Genomic DNA, 8,772 nt, shown 5'->3' with positions numbered 1-8,772 from the left:
TTGGGCACTCTCATCCCTCTTGAAAAATGCTAAGATAATAACCCTGGGAAACAAGCGAAAAAAAACAGGTCAACGCCAACAACATAAAAAGAAGAATACGGCACCTGGTATTCCAAGGCCTAACTAGGCCCAACCCTTCTTAGCCTCTGAGATCAGAAGAGATAGGGTGCTTTCAGGGTGATGCGGCTGTAAGCGATCTCTTTAGGCACTCTCAACCCTCTTGACAAATGCCAAGATGATCACTTTGGGAAACAAGCGAAAAAAACAGGTCAACACCAACAACATAAAAAGAAGCCTGCGACATCTGGAAAACCCAGGCGGTCTCCCATCCAGGTACAAACCAGGCCCAACCCTGCTTAGCCTCTGAGACCAAAAGAGATTGGGCGCTTTCAGGGTGTTGTGCCCGTAGGCAATTTCTTTGTGCACTGTCAACCCTCTTGACACATGCCAAGATGGTCACCTTGGGAAACAAGGGAAAAAAAACAGGTCAACCCCGACAACATAATAAGAAGCCTACGGCACCTGGTATTCCCAAGCTGTCTCCCATCCAGGTACTAACCAGGCCCATCGCTACTTAGCCTCCGAGATCAGATGAGATTGGGCTCTTTCAGGGTGATTTGGCTGTAGGCACTCTCTTTGGGCACTCTGAAGCCTCTTGACAAAGGCCAAGATGGTCACCTTGGGAAACAAGCTAAAAAATACAGGTCAAAGCCAACAACATAAAAAGAAGCCTACGGCATCCAGTATTCCCAGGCTATCTCCCAATCAAGACACTAACCAGACCAGATCCTTCTATGGCACCTGGTCTTCCCAGGCAATCTCCCATCCAGGTACTAACCAGGCCTGACGCTGCTTAGCCTCTGAAATCAGACGAGATCGGGTGCTTTCAGGTTGATGTGGCCATAAGCGTTCTCTTCAAGACACGCCCAACCCTCTTGACAAACGCCAAACGCCTTGAGAAACAAGCAAAAAAAACAGGTCAAAGCCAACAACATAAAAAGAAGCCTATGGGCTTACAGCGGACCTTAAAAGATGGGACCCACTAGCTCTGTCATGGTTCGGACACTGTAATGTGTTGAAGATGAACGCGATGCCACGACTTCTGTATCTACTACAAGCCTTACCTATCAAAATACCCCAGACTTTCTTTCATGCGGTTCGCTCAATCTTTATCAAGTTCCTCTGGCGCGGAAAACATATGCGTATTGGTAGGGCAATGCTATTGCGACCGAAATTGCGGGGAGGTATTGGCTTCCTGGACCCTGCTCTATATTACACAGCGACGCACATGACACCGGTGGTTGACTGGTGCCGGTGTTCTGCCATATACTGTCCGGCCATGATATAGTGTCCACGCAGTACGGAGCAGACGAGGTTTCGGAAAATCTCTGAAGCTGAACGGCGCCTGCGCGGTGAGTGGAGGTGGTAGCTCCACCATCCAAGCGGACATAGGGTTGTGAATATTAGAGGGCACCTCGCAGGCGAGCTTCGCTCGCCACGCTTCGGGCTTGGCCTCGCTGCGCTCGGCTCTTTTATATTCTTACTCTATGTCCACTTGGATAGTGGGGATAGAACCTGGATTCAGTGTGCAGGCGCCGTTCATGCTCGGCAATTTTCGGAATCGGTGTTGCTGTGTACTGCGCATGCGCAGTACACAGCAGACACTATCCGATGGGGGACCATATGTGATAAGACACCGGCATGGGGAACTGAAGCTATGGGTCAAGCTAGAGCAGGAGATGGCGCGGGTTCCACTGGCTGGTCTGCCTTGGGCAGGGAGGCCATTGGAGCCCTGTGTGACTACTCACCCGTTAATTGGCCCCTCGCTCGCCGAGATGGATAGTTTTTTTCACCTTTCCCACCTGACTAACTTCCCTTCTCACTTTTCGGAAGAATACTTCCGCGAGACATAGTAAGCTCATGGTGATCGTTGGAGATCGCTGTTCCAATCGTTGGACAGCTGATGAGCTGGTGAGCCGAGGGCATCTCTTGCTCCCTGGGAGGGGACCCCATCCTATCCACTATACCCACGACACCCCCTTACCCCTTCTTTTCCTTTTCTGCCATTTCCTTCCCCAATCTTCTCTTTCCCCGTCTCCCTCCTTTCAGTTCTACTATTTCCCTTCTGACAAACGCCAAGATGGTCATCTTGGGAAACAAGTGAAAAAAAAAACAGGTCAAGGCCAACAACATAAAAAGAAGCCTACAGCACCTAGTATTCCCAGGTGGTCTCCAATCCAGGTACTAGCAAGGCTCAACCCTGTTTAGCTTCTGAGATCAGAGGAGATCGGGTGCTTTCAGGGTTATGTGCCCATAGGCAATCTCTTTGGGCATTCTCAACCCTCTTGACAAATGCCAAGATTGTCACCTTGAGATACAAGCGAAAAAACACAGGTCAATGTCAGCAACATAAAAAGAAGAATACGGCACCTGGTATTCCAACGCCATCTCCCATACAGATACTAACTAGGCCCAACCCTTCTTAGCCTCAGAGAAGAGAAGAGATAAGGCTCTTTCAGGGTGATGCTGCTGTAAGCGATCTCTTTGGGCACTCTCAACCCTCTTGACAAATGCCAAGATGGTCACCTTAGGAAACAAGCAAAAAAAAAAAAAAACGAATCAACGCCAACAACATAAAAAGAAGCCTACAATAACTGGTATTCCCAGGTGGTCTCCCATGCAGGTACTAACCAGGCCCGACTCTTCTTAGCCTCCAAGATCAGACGAGATTTGGTGCTTTCAGAGTGATGTGGCCATAGGCAATCTCTTCAGGCACTCTCAACCCTCTTGACAAACACCAAGATGGTCACTTTGGGAAACAAGCGAAAAAAAAAACAGGTCAACGCCAACAACATAAAAAGAAGTCTACGACACCTGGTATTCCCAGGCGGTCTCCCATCCAGGTACTAACAAGGCCCGACTCTCCTTAGCCTGCAACATCAAACGAGATTGGGTGCTTTCAGGGTGATGTGCCCGTAGGCAATCTCTTCAGGCACTTTCAACCCTCTTGACAAACGCCAAGATGGTCACCTTGGGAAACAAGCAAAAAAAATAAAAATAAGTCGGAAGCTAGAGACAATACGGCCCGAGTCCTCAATTTAATCCATGTGGCGCATGTACAGGGAAGGCCCTTGCTTATGTTGTCAACGGACGCGGAGAAGGCCTTTGACAGGGTGGCCTGGCACTTTATGCAGGCCACCCTGGAACATATAGGTCTTGGCCCCAACATGATGAGCTGGGTAATGTCGCTTTACTCCATGCTGTCGGCAGCGGTACGGGTAAACGAGTGGTGCTCGGACTCTTTCCCCATCACTAATGGGACGAGGCAGAGGTGCCCTCTGTCTCCCCTAATTTTTATTCTGACACTGGAACCACTTATGTGTCACGCTGACGATCTAATTTTTTCCGTCTCCAATCCACACATTCCCAATATACTTGCGTCTCTACAGTGATACGGCAGCCTATCAAACTATAAAATCAATTGCGCCAAGTCGGCTGTATTGAATATATCGGTCCCGGATGGTGAGGCCAAGAGGCTCCGCTCCGCTTTTCCATTCTACTGGGCTGAAAAATCTATACGTTACCTGGGCGTTGACATCGCAGCGGATTTAGCGCAATTGTACCCGCTTAATTTTGTCCCTCTCCTGGATAGACTGAAATCTGATTTGGGAAACTGGCATGCTTTAACACTGACCTGGTTCGGGCGCTGTAATGCATTCAAAATGACGGCCCTCCCGCGGATCTTATACATGTTCCAGACATTACCGATCCGGTTACCCCCAATTTTTTTCAGACAACTGCAGGTGCTGCTCCGGGACTTTATTTGGGCGCGCAAACCGCCCAGAGCCGTTTGCAATTGCTTGCCAGACCAAAGGACAAGGGGGGTCTGGGTCTCCCAGATCTCAGACAATACTACAGAGTGACTCTGCTAGCGAGAGTCGTTGATTGGCATTGTAATGGCCCACACAAGCAGTGGGTGGAGATGGAGATTGAGGATGGATCCATTCCCCTATTGACCTCCCCGTGGCTCCTGTCCTCCCTACCAAAAGACCTCAGAGGTCACCCCGTAGTGGGAGCTACGTTGGCTGTTGTGTGGAGGTTGTTCCGCTGCACACACATTGCTCCCCTGCCATCACCAATGACTCCGGTTATAGGTAATCCAGACTTCCCACCGGGATTTACCAACAAGAAACTGCGACAGTTGACAGTGGTGGGGAAACAGCGTCTGGGAGAGGTGTGGCCCTCGGGAGGGCTCCCGACCACGCAAACTGTCACCGAGCTTTCTGACCCTCCGCTTGACTTGTTTAGTGCTTATCAACTTCGTCACTTTCTTCTGGCCATACAAAGGGCCCCCTACACTCCTAGAGACCTGACACCCTATCAATCCATCTGTCACAAAAGGGAACCGGTGCGACACACCCTCTCCCTCCTGTACAACCTATTAAGTAGTCAGGAGGAGGAGTCGACCCCCACCATTTATCCACAAATGGGAGAGGGACCTAGGCATCACATTTACCCCACAACAGATAGGGAAGATCCTGATCTTAGTACATAAAGCTTCCATCGCAAACCAATATCAAGAATCGGGATACAAGATAGTCTCACGCTGGTATAGAGTCCCATACCTTCTGAATAAAATGGATAGATCGATCCCGGATGTTTGTTGGAGGTGAAATTCAGATACGGGGTCCATGGGACACCTTTTCTGGGCATGCCCGGCCTTGAGGAACTTTTGGGTTCCCAGCAGCGTGCCTACTACACTTGACCGAACAGCCTGTTCGAAAATACAAAAAAACCCTCACGATGCAACTCCTGAATGCCGCCCGGGCCTGCATTCCCGCACTGTGGAGGCAGCCTCAGCCCCCATCCAAGGTGCTGTGGTATTCCAAAGTCAATCATATTCTCCGGATGGAAGAATTGACCGCCACCCTTCACAACACTGAAGAGGCATTTAGTGTTACATGGAGGCCCTGGAGGTATTTAACTGGTACTCGAGACTACATTCGGGAGGTGAGCAGTGCCTCTGTCCCAGAAAACGACTGAACATCTAACGTTTACCTACGTAGGCCATGTCTGCCCTGGGTGGCATTCCCCCCCCCCATCCCTTTTTGTCTTTATTTTTCTTTTTTTCCCCGCCGCCATCCCCCCACCTCCTCTCTCTCCGTCTTTGCACTCTCTTCTTCCCCCGTCCTCCCTTTTGACTATGTCTTGTCTCCTTACTAGCCTTCGGGACCCAGAAGAACCCCAGGGTTCTGGACATGACCGCCTCATATTGTACTCTGGTTCACGTAGGTCATGATAAGCTGGCTCGCTGTGGTCCCAGTTGTTTTCCATGATTACATTTGTCCGAACGGAGCTGCACTAGTTATACTGTACTACATGTCGGAGGTGGGGTTTCTCTCTTTTCTGCATGAAACTGTAGGACTCCCCTCTGAGAACCCAGAGTTATTTGGCAGCCTATTTTTTGTTACCATGTAATTGTGACCCTGGGTCATGCTGTATGGTTGACTGTTATATTTATGTTGTTCTACTTAATAAAAGAATAAAACAAAAAAAAAAAAAATAAGTCAATGCCAACAAGTTAAAAAAAAAGCCTATGGCATCGAGAAATCCCAGGCGGTCTCCCATCCAGGTACTAACCAGGTCCCAACCCTGCTTACCCTCTGAGATCAAATGCACGCTCAACCCTCTTGACAAACGCCAAGATGGTCACCTTGGGAAACAAACAAAAAAAACAAGTCAACGCCAACAACATAAAAAGAAGCCTGCGGCATTTGGAAAACCCAGGCGGTCTCCCATCCAGGTACAAACCAGGCCCAACCCTGCTTAGCCTCTGAGACCAAACGAGATTGGGCGCTTTCAGGGTGTTGTGCCCGTAGGCAATTTCTTTGTGCACTCTCAACCCTCTTGACAAATGCCAAGATGGTCACCTTGGGAAACAAGGGAAAAAAAACAGGTCAAAGCCAACAACATAAAAAGAATCCTACGGCATCCGGTATTCCCAGGCAATCTCCCAATCAAGACACTAACCAGGCCAGATCCTTCTATGTCACCTGGTCTTCCCAGGCAGTCTCCCATCCAGGTACTAACCAGGCCTGACGCTGCTAAGCCTCTGAAATCAGACGAGATCGGGTGCTTTCAGGGTGATGTGGCCGTAAGCGTTCTCTTCAAGACACGCCCAACCCTCTTGACAAACGCCAAGATGGTCGCCTTGAGAAACAAGCGAAAAAAACAGTTCAAAGCCAACAACATAAAAAGAAGCCTATGGCACCTGGTATTCCCAGGCGGTCTCCCATCCAGGTACTAACCAGGCCCGACACTGTTTAGCCTCTGAGATCAGATGAGATTGGGCGCTTTCAGGGTGATGGGGCCATAGGTGATCTCTTTGGGCACTCTCAACCCTCTTGTTAAACGCCAAGATTGTAACCTTGGGAAACAAGCGAAAATAAACAGGTAAACGCCAACAACATAAAAAGAAGCCTACGGCACCTGGTATTCACAGATGGTCTCCCATACAGGTATTAACCAGGCCGTACACTGCTAGGCCTCCGAGATCAGATGAGATTGTGCGTTTCAGGGTGATGTGGCCATAGGTGTTCTATTTAGACACTCTCAACCCTATTGACAAATACCAAGATGGTTATCTTGGGAAACAAGTGAAAAAAAATAGGACAACGCCAACAACATAGACCATGGCGGTCTCCCATTTGACCCAGACCCTGCTTAGCCTCTGAGATCGGGCGCTTTCAGGGTGATGTGACCTCAGGCGAACGCTTTGGGACATACTCAAAACTCTTGACTGATGCTAAAATGGTCACCTTGGGAAACAAGCGAAAGAAAAACAGGTCAAAGCCAACAATATAAAAAGATTCCTACGGCACCTTTAATTAGGTACTATCCAGGCCGGACCCTGCTTAGCCTCTGAGATCAGATGAGATTGGGCGCTTTCAGGGGGATGTGGCCATAGGAGAACTTTTTGGGCTCTCTCAGCCCTCTTGACAAATGCCAAGATGATCACCTTGGGAAACAAGCGGAAAAAGAAAACGAATCAACGCCAACAACATAAAAAGAAGCCTACAATAACTGGTATTCCCAGGTGGTCTCCCACAAGGTACTAAACAGGCCTGACTCTTCTTAGCCTCCAAGATCAGACGAGATTGGGTGCTTTCAGAGTGCTCGGACTCTTTCCCCATCACTAATGGGACGAGGCAAGGGTGCCCTCTGTCTCCCCTAATTTTTATTCTGACACTGGAACCACTTATGTGTCACGTTCGGAATGACCCGAATATTACTGGCATATCCAAACCCTCGGCACACCACAAAATTGCGGCGTACGCTGACGATCTAATTTTTTTCGTCTCCAATCCACACATTTCGCTTCCCAATATACTCGCGGCTCTCCGGCGATACGGCAGCCTATCAAACTATAAAATCAATTGCACCGTCGGCTGTATTGAATATATCGGTCCCGGATGGTGAGGCCAAGAGGCTACGCTCCGCTTTTCCATTCTACTGAGCTGAAAAATCTATACGTTACCTGGGCGTTGACATCGCAGCGGATTTGGCGCAATTGTACCCGCTTAATTTTGTCCCTCTCCTGAATAGACTGAAATCTGATTTTGGAAACTGGCATGCTTTAACACTGACCTGGTTCGGGCGCTGTAATGCATTCAAAATGACGGCCCTCCCGCGGATCTTATACTTGTTCCAGACATTACCGATCCGGTTACCCCCAATTTTTTTCAGACAACTGCAGGTGCTGCTCCGGGACTTTATTTGGGCGTGCAAACCGCCCAGAGCCCGTTTGCAATTGCTTGCCAGACCAAAGGACAAGGGGGGTCTGGGTCTCCCAGATCTCAGACAATACTACAGAGTGACTCTGCTAGCGAGAGTCGTTGATTGGCATTGTAATGGCCCACACAAGCAGTGGGTAGAGATGGAGATTGAGGATGGATCCATTCCCCTATTGACCTCCCCGTGGCTCCTGTCCTCCCTACCAAAAGACCTCAGAGGTCACCCCGTAGTGGGAGCTACGTTGGCTGTTGTGCGGAGGTTGTTCCGCTGCACACACATTGCTCCCCTGCCATCACCAATGACTCCGGTTATAGGTAATCCAGACTTCCCACCGGGATTTACCAACAAGAAACTGCGACAGTTGACAGTGGTGGGGAAACAGTGTCTGGGAGACGTGTGGCCCTCGGGAGGGCTACCGACCACGCAAACTGTCGCCGAGCTTTCTGACCCTCCGCTTGACTTGTTTAATACTTATCAACTTCGTCACTTTCTTCTGGCCATACAAAGGGCCCCCGACACTCCTAGAGACCTGACACCCTATGAATCCATCTGTCACAAAAGGGAACCTGTGCGACACACCCTCTCCCTCCTGTACAACCTATTAAGTAGTCAGGAGGAGGAGTCGACCCCCACCATTTATCCACAAATGGGAGAGGGACCTAGGCATCACATTTACCCCACAACAGATAGGGAAGATCCTGATCTTAGTACATAAAGCTTCCATCGCAAACCAATATCAAGAATCAGGATACAAGATAGTCTCACGCTGGTATAGAGTCCCATACCTTCTGAATAAAATGGATAGATCGATCCCGGATGTTTGTTGGAGGGGAAATTCAGATACGGGGATCATGGGACGCCTTTTCTGGGCATGCCCGGCCTTGAGGAACTTTTGGGTTCCCAGCAGCGTGCCTTCTACACTTGACCTAACAGCCTGTTCGAAAATACAAAAAAACCCTCACGATGCAACTCCTGAAT

The 8,772-nt window shown here is 49.4% G+C and overlaps 4 pseudogenes; all 4 read right to left on the bottom strand.

Annotated features, from left to right (window-relative positions):
- Positions 1-510: 510 nt before the first annotated feature.
- On the bottom strand, positions 511-629 carry LOC143931331 (5S ribosomal RNA; annotated as a pseudogene).
- A 1,571-nt stretch (positions 630-2,200) lies between these two features.
- On the bottom strand, positions 2,201-2,319 carry LOC143932589 (5S ribosomal RNA; annotated as a pseudogene).
- A 323-nt stretch (positions 2,320-2,642) lies between these two features.
- LOC143931019 (5S ribosomal RNA) lies at positions 2,643-2,761 on the bottom strand (annotated as a pseudogene).
- A 3,498-nt stretch (positions 2,762-6,259) lies between these two features.
- On the bottom strand, positions 6,260-6,378 carry LOC143932389 (5S ribosomal RNA; annotated as a pseudogene).
- Positions 6,379-8,772: the final 2,394 nt, after the last annotated feature.

Source organism: Lithobates pipiens, unplaced genomic scaffold (assembly GCF_037356315.1).
Source record: "Lithobates pipiens isolate NorthernLeopardFrog02 unplaced genomic scaffold, aLitPip1_a1.2 Scaffold_25, whole genome shotgun sequence".
Classification (NCBI taxonomy): domain Eukaryota; kingdom Metazoa; phylum Chordata; class Amphibia; order Anura; family Ranidae; genus Lithobates; species Lithobates pipiens.
This window is presented reverse-complemented; position numbering and strand designations above follow the sequence as displayed.